The following is a 14,769-nucleotide window of genomic DNA, read 5'->3' on the forward strand; positions in this document are numbered from 1 at the left end:
ATTTACAGAGGTAGTTTGTCCTCGCTTCATGTCACGCTTGCTTGGCTTGGGATGAAAGTATCATATTTCACAAGTTAACGATATTGTAATGGGTCTGCTTAGACCCACTACTTAAGCTTACACGTGTGCGCACGTGTAGAAGGAAGCGTATGAGTGATTTTACTTAAGTTCAGTATACTTGTATCCGCAAGTATACTTAAACCTAGACAAAGGGACCGAACGATAGCTTTGGTGCTAAATGAGAACTGTATTGATTGTAAATGGGGTTTCCTCGTAAAACTGATATTTCTAATGAGAGGTTCTGTCATTGGATGGCTGGCAGAACCCCTATCTATTGAATGACTCTCATTGGTAGAAAGGTGTCACTTTCTACCAGTCATATGCCTTTTGCTATGAATGTGGACCACATTGTGGAGTGGTCAACCTAAATGTATCCCTTAGTGCATGTTGCACTAAGGTAGGAGGTGAACCGAATGTGTAGCCCCGCTACACCATCCCCCCGTTAGGATTTGACGTGCCGGTCTCGACACGTCAATCCGTATTTTCTTCGGGAGAACACGTGCTCATTCCCAATGAGCACGCCAACGACGTCTTCGTCTAAGACGCCGGCTGCTTCGGCAACAGCTAGTGCTGTCGTCGACTCCAAGGCGACGACGGCCGCTGCTTCAGCCACGACCGCTACTGGCATCGCCTCGACGGCGATGTCGACAAGCGCGGCAACAGAGAGTCGCCTCTCTGTTGCTGGATACCACTCGAGATGGCATGAGAAACATGCCATCCGAAACAAGATAGGGAAGATCATTGCTGTCGAAACCGGAGTGGGCATCTACTCTCCGGGTGGAGAGGGAGTTCCCCTCAACTACGGAAGTGAAGTCGAGGAGGGGGAACTCGAGGGAGACAAGGATACCTTGTCTCCGGGCCACACTGACCCCAATGTGGGACTGCGTCGTCCACGCGAGGACGACTCGAACGCTTCGGGCTCGAAGCGTTCGCGCAGCGGCAGTGGAACACCGCTCGCTGCCGCTGGAGCCTTGACGACTCCGCGGGATGGAGATGACTTCGCTCCATCCGCTGTTGTTGCGGCCTCGCGCACTGAACCAGTGCGCGAGCCGTGGATGCCGTCTCAATCTGAGATCGGCAGCCGATTCGGTGCGACCGCGCCACCGAATCTGTACGCGCTGTACTCGTGCAACGCCATCGTTGACGATGACGTCGCGAAGCGAGTACACTTTGATCCGTTAACGAATCAAAGGCGCGACTACTACATCGGGCTCTTCCATGAGCTCCGATGGTTTGCGAGCAAGAAGACTTCTCGCAGAAGCAAAGTGCCCGAGTGGCAGGCACTTTGTCAAAGTTGGAGTGCCTTTGTTGAAAACTTCAACAAGAACCCCGCTGGCTATCGCGACCGGATTAGCCAGGCGCGGGAGCGCTACGAGAAATTCTCGAAGCGTGGTAAACTTGAACGACTGCACCATGGTGCAGTCGGTATTGGACTTCCTTGCGCAGTGCCTTATGACACTGCTTGTGAGTACTGCTACCCCGGAGCAGTACGCATCACCGAGCGGGACGTCAACGGGTACACGTCCATGTGTGTACCTGACGACCTCAAGACCCTGCGCGCCAGTTTTCAGGCGCAGGCGTCTTCTAGTGCTGCGGATATTCGCAGCACTTATTCGAGTGCTGTAGGCGACTTCAGCGCTCGCCCAAGTTTTACGCCCTTCGGCGGAGGTGGCGGTGGCGGCCTTCGTACGCCGTCACCATTTCCGGAATGTCCTCCATCAGGACATTCCGTGATTCCCACGTATCGTGTTGGGGAGGAAATCCTCTCCAACGAATACGAAAATGAACCGGACCTCGGGTCTGGTTCCGATGACCAACAATTCGTTGGACGATCCAGCGAGTTGCCCCGCGTGCGTCTCACAACGGGGGTGGGGGCGGGAAGACGCCCCGGGTTTGGTCAACCAAACCTTGAGTCTCGCTTGGAGGCTGTTGAACGCCTCCAAGCGTCGCAGTTCGCTGCTCTGCGTCAGAAGCTGAGCTTGTTGAAGGCTCAGCTCGCGGAGGTTGCGCAGACGACCTCGAACGTAAAGGTCGAGGTCGGGACGAGGCTCTCTGCCGCCTTGAAGCGCGTCGCCGCGCTCGAGAGCGCTTTGGCGAGTCACCAGACGTAGGTGACTCGTGCTGCACGTACGGCTTCAGTCGCCCAGCGTAAAACGTTGGGTGCAAGCGCATGCTGGACGGTATGTCCAGTGTGTACGCGTTGCCATGCTTCGCCAACACGGTGAATGGCCCAATGAAGCGCGGAGCAAGCTTGCTTGCTCCGAAATCGGAAACTGCATGTTTAGCTAGGTTCTGTGTAGCTAACAGAACTAATGAACCAACATTGAATTCATTTGTGTTTCCTCTGCCGGTGTTATCGGCATTCAGCTTCTGTCGATCGACAGAAGCTGCTATTGCATCTTGGACAAACCGAATACGGCTTGTCGACGCTGGACAAAGTCCATTGCATCCGAGCTGAACCCCTGGTTCAGTTCGTGCTCCTTGTTCGCAGCAGGCCCGGCTTGCGTGTGATGTTCGTTATCGTTTAAAGTGTCTACGCCCGTCGTAGACACTGTCTTGTCGTCGCCATGACTGCGCGCAGTACGTGCGCGAGTCGTCACAGCTGATACATTGCTTGTATCAGCGTGCTTATCCGGTTGTTTTGAATTAACCGGATACCCTCCCCCACTTAAGGAAGGAGCTACCGCACTGAGTGCGCTCGGTACGCGTGGGTGCCTCAAGGCATTCACGTAGAACGGTGTGTGTTCAGTCGAGACATGCACCGAGTTGTTGATGGCGAACTCCGCCATCGGCAAGCAGTCGCTCCATTGATGGAACGAGTGCGCGTAGCTCTTCATGGTGTCAACCAACACGCGGTTGACACGCTCTGTTTGTCCGTCGGTCTGCGGGTGATCCGCAGTCGACATGGACAACTGCGTCCCAAGAAGTGTAAACACTTCTTGCCAGAATCGCGCTGTAAAGCGCGGATCCCGATCCGGCACGATGTCGAGTGGCATACCATGGTGTCTAAACACCATGTCGACAAACAGACATGCCGTCTGTTTGGCTGTCACCTCGGCTGGTACTGCAGCAAGATGCACCATCTTGCTGAAGCGGTCAACAAAGACCACTATACCAGTCCTCCGCTTGTTGTCTTGCGGAAGACCAAAAACAAAGTCCATTGAAATGGACTGCCAGCACTCCGACGTGATTGAAGCGGAGCCTGCGAGTTGGGCGCAGGCTTCACGAGCTGGCATACCTCGCAAGCACGAACGTACTTGTGTACCCATTTGTACTGGTGGCTCCAGTAGAAGTCACGCGTGAGAAGCAAATATGTCTTCTCACGGCCAGGATGTCCCGATGTCGGGGCATCGTGGTACTCGTACGTGATCTTGAGCTTCAACTCATGATCATCCGGCACGACAATGCGATCTGCGTTGACGTCGACTGCGCTGTAAAGCAGCAGACCATTGTGTACACGATAACGGTGTACACGAGCACAAAGGTGTTTGGCCAGCTTCTGACGAGACTTGTCAGAAGGTGTGGAGAAGTACTCCAACATCTGCTTCGCATCCGCATCATGTGCGTATGCGGCCTTCACGTCATCCAACAAGGACGACGAGGGTGTAGTCGTCCTGACGACGCCAACTGCGTTGGCGTCGGCCTCGTGCACCGCATAATCTGGTCGACGCGAAAGCGCGTCGGCCACGACATTCAACCTTCCAGGTTTGTACTCAACCTGGAAGTTGTATTCAGCAAAGAATGACAGCCACCGTGCCATTCTTTGTGATATGTGCGGCGACTTGATCGCCGTACGCAACGATGCGTGGTCGGTGTAGACCACAAATGGTCTATTCCCAAGTAGATACACTCGAAACTTTGCGAGTGCATACTTCATGGCAAGGAGTTCCTTGTCATGTACCGGGTAATTGCGCTCAGCTGGCTTCAGCTGACGCGATTGGTAGTAAACCACACGATCACGACCTTCGTGATCGAGTTGCATCAGTGCGCATCCGATCGCGAAATCGGATGCATCACACACAACGTGGAATGGGCGATCTTGGTCGGCCACCGCCAAGATCGGCGCCTCAGTCAAGCCCTGCTTGACTGCTTCAAAGGCCTGCTGACAATCAGCAGTCCATTCCCCTGCAGCTTCTTTCTTCAAGAGCTGCGACAGCGGGCGAATCTTGCCCGCGTAGTTGCTCACGTACTTGCACAAGTACGTGGTGAGTCCAAGGAACTGCCGCAGTTCCTTTATATTTGAAGGCGTAGGCCATTCATTGATCACTCTGACCTTTCCTGGGTCAGGGCGTACGCCGTTCTTCCCCACGAGACACCCAAGTACGGGTATCTCGGTCGCCCCGAAGATACACTTCTTCAGGTTCGCGTAGAGCTTGTGCTTTCGCATGAGCTCAAGCAACTTGCGGAGATGCTCTGTATGCATCTCCACATCCGATCTCCCATTCACATCCCGGCTGTGAATGAACACATCATCGAAATAACTCGGTGCGAAGTCGCGCACCGAGCGCAACAAGTGCGTGACGCACCTGTTGAACGTCGCTGGGGCGTTCTTTAGCCCCTGCGGCATCACGAGCCACTCCCAGAGCATGCCGCTCGGAGTGCTTACCGCTGTGAGAGGGATATCACTCTCACGCATGAGGATCTGATAGAACCCGTCTCTCAGATCCAGAATACTGAAGATAGTACTCGAGGTCATCAAATCGATGATCACATCTTTTCGAGGTATCGGCGTCTGTGCCGGTACCGTCGCATCGTTCAGCTTGTTATACGCATGAACGATGCGCCACCCGCCCTGTGGTTTCTTCACACAGAACATAGGCGCACTGTGCGGGGACTTCGATTCCCGCACTTGGCCTGCATTGCGACGACTTTCAAAGAAGTCGTCGATTGCCTTGACTTGCTCACGCGGCAGTGGCCACTGTCGCGTGACGCAGTACTTCGTTCCCGGCACGAGATCAATCTCGTGCTGAACACCCTTGTCCTGCGGTAACTCCGCAGGAATGTCGTCCGGGAGTACATCCTTGTACTCACGCAAGACCTTGTAAAAGGGGCTCGCCTTGAGCGAGTCCCAGCCTTGCTCGTCGAAGCGTTCCTTCTTCGACTTCGCGCTGAGGGCGTCCGCGCCCTCAGAGATGAGCTGATTCAGCTCTTCTGCTTCACACGTCACCCTCTCGGCGTCCGAGAGGATGCAGATCTGCTCGATGCGTCCATCGTGCAGGTCGCGAGCGAAACGCTTCCAGCTTGTGACTGGGAGCGACATCAACTCCGACGCTAACGTCGGAGGATTATCCAGCCTCATCTTCTTGTATTGGAGACCAATACTCGTACGCGTCAAGACACTCAATGTCTCGACGGTCGTCTCCGACTCCTGTGTCTGCCCGGCAGACACTGCTTGTAGCGTCTCGGTCCCTGACCGAGACTTGCGCAGCTTTTCTCGCTTGCGCCGTTCACTTCTCGTGCGGAGCCCGGCTCCGCGAGTTTCTTCTTGCCCAGGCCCGGCCGTGGACAGTTGTTCCTTGTATTCGCCGGCGGGTTTTACCCGCGGGCGCACGCGTTCAAGCCCGGCTTGATCGCGCACCGCTTCGTCGTGCAGCCCGGCTGCACGCGAGCTCGCAAGCATTTCCGGTGCGGGACGTTTGCAACCGTCCGCACTGCTTGCAGCGTCGGCTCCCAGAGCCGACGCGTCTTCTTTACCTCGACGCCTAACGGCGGAGTGTCTTTCGACCAATTGTGTGTCGACATTACCTGTCGACACGACCGCGTCGCCCCGGACGCTTCGAGACCCTCTCGAATCGGATTGAACCAGGCCTTGCTGATTCGGTTCACATCTTCTCCCAACGACTCTCGCAGTCGTTGGCGTTCGCTTGGGGTGACCGGAGACAGCCGCATTCCGCGCTGTCTCTAGTGGAGGGCCGCATGCACCACGTGGTGCATGTGCTGCGCCGACAGGGCCATCGCTCTCTGTCGCGCTGCTGCTGCTCCCGAAGCGCACGATCGTGCGCTTCATCCAGTCGATCACCGGATCATGCCGTGCAAGCCACGGCATGCCCAACACCATATCGAACTTATCGTCCAGTTCCAGGACGATAAGCTCGTCGACGAACTCCTTCTCGGTTCTAACAACGACACCCGTTGCTAGCCTCACTTCCAATAGACATCGAGGTGTTTCCACCTCCTCGAAGTCAAGCCTTGGAAGACTCTGCAGTCGAACAAAGTTGTTCGACGCACCACAGTCCACTAGAGCACGAAGAGACATCTCTCTCTTCGAGCTTACCTTCAGGATGACAAGGTTCGGCTTGTCATCTTGCTTCTTGCAGTGAGATTGACTCTCACTGGGGGCAGCGATCTTCATTGCAGCGTGTCCGATGTCGACACGCTCGATCGCATCACCAGCAGGGCGCCCCGCGCCTGCTGGTCCCTTTAGTTTTTTGATTGCCCGTGACGATACCCAGTATCGCCACGACGGCTCCTCGCCGCGTGCACAGGTGCTGTGCACTCGCGGGCGTAGTGACCGATGTTTCCGCAGCGGAAACAACGCACATTCGTTGATCCACGACGCTGCTGGGAACCAGCAGCCGTCGCACTCGAGAGGTCCATTGGTTCGGGACCTCCCGACGGCCTTGCCACCGGTCGTGGCATTAGCCGTGGGGCGTTCACATGCAGTTTAGCCTGCCGCAGGCTAAACTCTTCTTGCATTGCAAGCGCAATTGCAGCCTCGAGAGTATTTGGATACTCTCGGAAGAGATAGGTCTTCACAGGCCCATCTCTAAGGCCCTTCATGAACGTGACGACCTTTGTCGCCTCGTCAATCGGGTTGGTCACGATGTTCGAGACCAAGTACCGTGCCCTTTGGGCGTAAGCATGCACGTCATGCTTGCCCTGTTGCAGATCGAGGAACTCCGCCCTCGATCGGAACTCGTTCTGCGGGGGCTCAAACGCTAGTTTGAGCTCCTCCTTGAACTCTTCGTACGTGCTAAAGCACGTAGGATCTGTGAGTCGGCGTCCGTACGCCCAACTCCTCGCTCGTCCGCCAAGACATGACATGGCGAACGCAACCTTCGACAACGGGTCGACGATATGTCGAGCCGTAATGGCAGTGTCGACCTCGACAAGCCAACGGAGGAGAGGTTCCCCCTCTCTTCCAACGTAGCTGCTAACGTGGAGTTTCAATGACTCCACGCGCGGTGTGGCCAATGGCGAAACCGAAGTTCGAGCAGCGGTTTCACGCTGTTCCTTCACGATGAAACCCAGAGCAACACCGTGTTGCTCCGTCGGTGATAGCGTTCGCAACATCGTTGCTACCGCCGCTTCCCCAATGACTGTTGACAGTCGTTGGAGGGCCTCCCACTCTGGTTCCGACAGGTGGGGGCAGTCTGCACGCGCAACATGCGTTGCAGACGTGTTTGGGCTACCCACGGACATGTTACTGTCCGAGGGCAGGTTCTCAGCCCCGCGTTCGTATTCCATACGAACGTGTTAGTCGGTCGTTGGACGGATTACAAAGTGCTACCAGGTGTAATGGGTCTGCTTAGACCCACTACTTAAGCTTACACGTGTGCGCACGTGTAGAAGGAAGCGTATGAGTGATTTTACTTAAGTTCAGTATACTTGTATCCGCAAGTATACTTAAACCTAGACAAAGGGACCGAACGATAGCTTTGGTGCTAAATGAGAACTGTATTGATTGTAAATGGGGTTTCCTCGTAAAACTGATATTTCTAATGAGAGGTTCTGTCATTGGATGGCTGGCAGAACCCCTATCTATTGAATGACTCTCATTGGTAGAAAGGTTTCACTTTCTACCAGTCATATGCCTTTTGCTATGAATGTGGACCACATTGTGGAGTGGTCAACCTAAATGTATCCCTTAGTGCATGTTGCACTAAGGTAGGAGGTGAACCGAATGTGTAGCCCCGCTACAGATATACACCTGATAAGGTGCTGACGTCGCGAATATGGTGCACCGACTTCGAACTTGGTAATGTTGTCGACTCTGTATTCGTCCATTACGGTCGTAGCGGTGCCACGAGCAATCTTCATACACGCAGCTACAAGGTCTCGGGTCCGCCTCCCCCTAAAGAGCCCTCCTTCCTTCGCTATGGTCATGAACTCGTAACACCGTACGACAAAGCCCTTCGGGCATGGGGGCAGCTCTCGCGCCTTGGTGTTTGACCCGGACTTGTTGCTAGCGAAGTAAAAGTTGTAATGCACGTACAGCGCACTAAGGGACAGTGTTGTGGCCGTCTTAATCTGATCGGATAAAAACTCGAAGAGCTATTGACATTTGTGTGGCATGTTAATAAGTTTTGGTCCAACCTTCAATGACGAGTACAATAGTGACTAGCCGAGCGCCGCCCGCGTTGCGGGCGGTGGGTGCATGTTTGATTGGTGCCCGTTCGCTCGCTCTTCCAGCTCGCTTCACTACTATTTTCAAGCCTTGGACGAATATTGGAAGAACACTGTTCGTGGAACGAAGTGGGGAGGTAAAAAACCTCAAGAATATTGTTCTCGAGGTTTTGGACCTTCGTCCGTAATATCGGTTTTTGCAGGGGAATATGCTGGCGTGTGCACTGCACAGTGGGATGTGTTCGCTTCTCGCCGGTCTGGTTGGCAGAAATGATTTTTTCTGCGATTGGCTATTAGTCAAACGGTAATTTATTAAGATCTTGGAGAGGCGGGAGAATATTGCAGTCTTCCCGACGATGGTGCTAACTCGCTCTCAAGCTCGCGCTCAAGCTGCTGCTCGATCTCAAGCTGCTGCTCAGGACGATGTGGAGATCGACGGCGACATCGACGACGGGGAGATTCACGACGCCGCTGCTGACGGAGAGATCGGCGCCGCTGGTGATGACGCGAAGAAGGACGTGGATCGGTGTATCAACACTCTGCAGAGCAAGGAATCCCAGTCTGGTGACGACGCGGTGCGACACGAAGGTGGACCAGCCGAGCAGCCCGAAGCTTCCCAATACAGCATTGAACACAGCTTGCAGTCAGCTGTTGAAGCCATCTGCAAGACGATTAAGGAGGGTGTGCGTGAGCTGACGCCTGTAGACGAGCGCCAGAGAATCCGAACGACACGCTACGAGCCCGACTGGAGCAGCGACGGCGACAGTGGCAGCGACTCTGATGGAGATAGTGAATTCGAGATGAGGATGCTAGAGGCATGGGAGAAATCCTATCGACACGCACCACGACCTGTCTCTCCTGTTCAACTGCCTAATAGAGAGAGTCGCCGTCCAAGCAACCTTGATGATGAGTCAAAGGTGCATGCAGCGTTGGAGAGGGATCAGCCACACATGGTGGCGATAGTTCACATTACGTTGGCGTCAATTGCTGCGACACAGACAGAGGATCAATCGCCACAGACACTACAAGGAGCTAGTTCGCCACTGACGACATCACCCGAGCGGTGCATATCGAACAGGGTGGCGGTTGTGAGGCCAACCGCGGCAGTGGTAGCGGGGACTCGTGCTTCGTCACAAACCTAGGAGTACCAAGGATATTCGCCACCACTTCGTCCGACATCTACCGGCCTTGTGCGGTTGCAGTCACTTCGAGGACGCGCTCGAGCTCCTGCACGCCGCACACATCATCGAGCGCGAGCACACAAACAGGTGGCGCAAAGTGTACTCGTGTTAGGCCTTCAGCTTCAAGTGCAAATGAGAGCGGAGCAGACAGCCCAACACTACTTGTCGAGCAGTGGAACGTGAATGTGGCAGCGTTGTCTAAGTGCAGCTGGCCGGGCAAGGTAAGCGTGGCTACGAGAGATGCTTAACGGAAAGCATAACGTAATACGTGTGTGAATTCACTCACTAGTCATCTTGTCAATTTCTTACTACATTCACAATTCCGATTTCGTTTCCTCGAAGTCGTCAGGTAGTGACATACTAGAAGCGAAGTCGGCCAGAAGGTCGCTTGTCATCTCGTCCAGGTCATAGTCCATTTCTTCAGCGACGGGGAAGATGAAGCTTGTAGGTGTGTGCAAGTGATGCTGTCCCTTTGGGATCTCCTCACACTGCAATAAATCAACGAAGTCGCTGTTTCTGTTCAGGAATGAGCACATATCGATGTTGTGCTCGGCTAATGTCGTGCGCTGTGTAGTTACCATCTGCCCGCTTACACCAAAATCACGCTCAATCTGGCACGAAGATACTGGTATTGAGAACAGCACTCTCACAGCTTTCGGTATGATACGGTAGTCGCCTTGGCGTTCAAGTCTTTGCCAAAACTCAAGTACTGATTCATTTGGTGTGTAGTCCTCTTTTCGTGCAATGTCGACAGGATCTTCCAGCCATCGATCAAGTTCCTCTTCTGCGCGTCGATCCTGCCGGCTAAAGGTTGGTAGTCGGCTTGATCTCGGCGCAAATTCTGCTTCCAGTCGACTGACTTGCACAACAGGTGCAGGTGGTTCAAATTCAGAGACGTCCGCGGGTTCACTTACTGCCTTAAGTAAGTCCAATAAGTTGCAGCGGATTTTGGCGTTCACATCATTCTTCCTGGTCACAGCATCCCTTCCGCTTTTGCCATGCTGACGGCACGACAAAATCACTGCACGATCGAGACTCCTCTCCGTTCGTTTGAAGATAGGGTGGAGTTTCAACTGCATTTCAAATACAAATTGACACTTGTGGAATTGCTTGTCGTTGTAATATCTGCTGAAGAAGCGTTCGTCCAATGCTCTCCGCAATAGTCTCCGTACATCCGCAGCCAGTGGTGTAAGGTCACTTGCAGGAATCCAACGAGGATTTTTGTCGGTTGATAGGTAGTGTGGCAAAGGCTGATCAGGGTCGAGGTCGTGAATACGCATCATATACAACTGTACGAGCACGTCGACTTGAACAGGATGCTCTGCTTGACATGTTCGCTTGATCTCACCGATTTGCTTCAGTACAGACAACACATGAACCAAATCGTCATGGCGATTAGCCAACGGGAACTCTGGTGGTGGCTGGTTGGCACGAAGTGCTTTACGAGCTCGCTCTTCATACCACGCAGTTATTGCTGGCCACTTCTCAAGAACTCTCTCCAATGAACGCGTCATGCTCAGGAAACGTGAAGTAGAATATCCAACAAGTCGCGTGGAGGCACTCTGAGTCTTAGACTTACAGAGCTCTGCAAATAAGCTCCCAGTGACAGACACGACCTTGACCTGAAATATTGTTCTTACCATCCGTGAGATTAAGTCCGCCATCTCCGGGTTAGCTGCAGCACTAGCAGCTCCATTTACACCACATGATGACTTTGTAGCTGCGTGGGCCATGTGTGCGAAGCACCACTCCCAGTGCAGATTGAGTTCTTTGCACAGCATCGATTTCACGTCACCCCCCGAGTCGCTCGTAGCCCCGTAGAAATCGCTCGTCGCTAAACCAAAGTCCTCGAGCATGTGCTTCAACCACCCTTTGAAGGGCTTGACAATGCCGCCATCACGATCTCCATATGCGGGGTTGAACTTTCTCGTTCCCAAGAGAATGGACTTGTACTCCCAGGCCTTGTCCACCAGGTAAACCCGCAACCCAAGAAATTTGTCTTGCGTTGTTTTGCAAGTCCAAAAATCTGCCACGAGCGTAAAGTTCGGGTAGTCCTCTCGGTTCTCTTGGAGGTAGTTAGTGATCTCCTTGCGTGTTGAAGAATACAGCTCCACGATAGATTCCTTCACCTGCTTTGTAGTTATCTTGGCCTTCATTTCGTCCTTATAGAGTAGCGCTTGGATTAGTCTTGCCTCTTCGTACTCCACCATACGAAACGTCAAGTTATGGTTGATGATCATGAGAGTGGTCATCAGCACGTTTAGCCGGGTTGGGTTGTTTGAGTACAGGGCGGACGATGACAGGTGGTTGTAATCATGGTCGTGTTTGCGCTTCTTGACGGTCGCTATCTTTGTTTTCGGCGAGCCAACGTTGTGTATCTTCTGGAGGTGCTTCACGGCCATGGTCGTTTTGCCAGCATAAAGCTTGAACAGGTTTTTTCCTGACGTCCGACACGCCTCGTCGGCCAAACAAGCCCACGCGAAGACCTCCTTCTCGTTCTCGATGTACTTGACACGAACCCCCCACTTGAATATGTACGAAGTCTCCTTTGGTCGTGGAGGCACCAACTCGAAGGGTCCAAGGGCCTGAAACTCTTTCACTGCTTGGAGGACCACAGAAGGTGGCTCTGTCATCGTCACGCGTTGGCTGGAGGTGTCGTGGGTCCCTGCAGATGTCACGAGTGTGAAGTAAGTCCCCGATGCGGTCTCTAGTCTTGTCGGCTGCGCTGTGAGCTCGATGCTTGGCGGCGGAGCCTCTGACCTGAAGTCCGAGGACTAAAGCTGAGGCTGGAGGCACAGTGAGTCCCTGCGGTGGCCACGAGTGTGGGTCACAGGTGGATTTAGTCCATGTACTGCTGCTTCAGGCGGAGTCCTCTGACCTTCTCCTGAAGTCCTTGACTTGATCCGTGTGCTGGAAGGTGCCGTGGTCCGTGTGGTGGTCACGAGCATAGACTTGCGGTGCTCAGGGTCCCTGGTGTGATCACGAGTCTGTCGGCTGCACTTCGAGCGCGTCGGAGGCTCAGCACATGCGAACGCAGGCCGCTTCTTGGGCAGAGGATATCTTCGCGAGTGAGCTCGATAAATTTCAGTGCGGCTGTGGAAGATCGTGCGATTTTCAGCCAATCCAACGCGTAGGATACGAACACGCCAGATCCGCATAAATACGAAATGCGCGAGAACGAATATCGGGAGGGAAGCTCGCAAAAATGTTCGTTGTTCTCGCACTTTAGCGAGGAGAACACGAAAATCACGTTTTTCATGTTCCCTCTTTTTCGTGGAAGCGTTTTTCACCTTTTTTTTGTTCCCCTACCCGCATGTTCGTCCAAGGCTTGACTATTTTTACTATGACAGGCTTATGTTTTATATCGGTATATTTTACTGTTGACTTGTATCAAAACCCTAAGCCCGCTACGGCTCGCAAGCTTCGCCTCCGCTTGTCTAGCATGCACTGCTTGGTCCTGGGTTTTCACCCGCGTGATTCGCACACGGACTTCAAACCACAGGCGTACTGGCTGCGCTCGAGGGGGAATGGTGACTCTCAACAATTACCGCTATGCAAAGTGACAAATGTATTACTTTCGTAAAATATGCATTCACACGAAGTCGCTGCCTACGCCCTCTCGAACAGCTGTCGGTACACTATGTTCGCCGTGTACACTCCGTCTTCTTCCTCCCGCTCTGGATACTCGACCAACGCCTTGAATCTCGACCTCGACGTAACCCTTGACATGGCCACATACAGCTGACCGTGGGAAAAGCAAGGAGTCACCAAGTACAGTCCCAGGTACTGCACCGTTTGTCCCTGCGCCTTGTTGATCGTCATGGCGAAGGCAGTCTGGATAGGAAACTGCCTGCGTCTCAGTCGAAATGGGAAATCGCGGATGTCGCCATCGCTGATGAACACGATGCGCGGGATCAACACATGCTGGCCTTGCCTGTCGCCGGCCATGATGGTGGCGTGGATGACATGATCTTTGAGTTCGACAATTCGCAGGTGTGTTCCGTTGCACAACCCCAGGTCGGGATTTAAGTTCCGCATCATGATGATCGGCATCCCCTTCTTGAGTTTCAGCTTGTGGGGTGGGATGCCACTGATGTTCAGGGAGTTGAGCACCTCCTGCTCGAATAAGTTCCCGTCCTCGTCATCCTCCACTGAGTCTGTGGACACATATTCTCGAGCTGGTCCAGTCATGCGATCCGCTACGGCTTCGTTGATACGATGGACTATCGCGTTCGTGGTGGTGAGGATGGTGCGACTCGCAAAGTACTCGTCTGTTGCGACTTCCGAATTGTTGATGTCGGCGTACATCACGTCGATCATGCGCCGCAAACCTCGCGGAATAGCTCCCGGACGGATCTCCCCGTCCTCATCTGGATCACCGGCGGGGTTGTCGATGAGCATGTCACGTGGAATCTTAATGTAGTCATTTCCCAGATCATTGTGTACCTCGTGTCTCCCCTCTCCAACCTTCAGCAGGTACTCGGAAAACGCAGCCATTTCTGCAGCACTATCGGAGGTGGCAGCCGTGCGAACACGCATGTTCTCTGTCAGACGCACCTTCTGGAAAAGTGGCCACAGTTCGGATGACTTCAGGCATGCGTCGATTGTCTTTGTAGCCCAGCCACCCTTCACCACCGGGAGAATTTGCCTGAAATCTTCCGAAAGCACAACGTCTTTTCCACCGAAAGATTCTGCCTCGTTACCCAAAACGTCATGAAGCGTTCTGTCCACTGCCTCAAACGCGTGCCGATGCGCCATGGGTGCCTCGTCCCAAACTATCAAACTTGCTTTCCTCATCAATTCTGTGACCTGAGATCGCTTGTTGATGTTGCAAGTAGATTCGCCGTCTATCTTCAATGGGATTTTGAAGGTAGAATGCGCTGTCCGACCTCCCATAAGTAGCAGAGAAGCAATCCCACTGGAAGCGGCCGCGATTACAATTTTTCCGGATAGACGAACCTTGGCCAGTATGTTCCGAAGCAGTGTCGACTTCCCGGTACCGCCTGGTCCATCAACGAAGAATAGCTTCTTGCCTTCCTGTGGGTCCTCGACAGCTTGGGTGATCTGATCAAAGGTGAAGCGCTGCTCCTCATTTAGGTGGTCCTCCTCGCTCACAATTTGTTCAACAACAGACGCGTCATATCCCGTTAGCTCTCGTCAGATGAGATTGTTTTGCAGAACA

Source organism: Phytophthora ramorum (genome assembly GCF_020800215.1).
Source record: "Phytophthora ramorum isolate Pr-102 chromosome Unknown Phyram_PR-102_s0004, whole genome shotgun sequence".
Lineage (NCBI taxonomy): Eukaryota > Oomycota > Peronosporomycetes > Peronosporales > Peronosporaceae > Phytophthora > Phytophthora ramorum.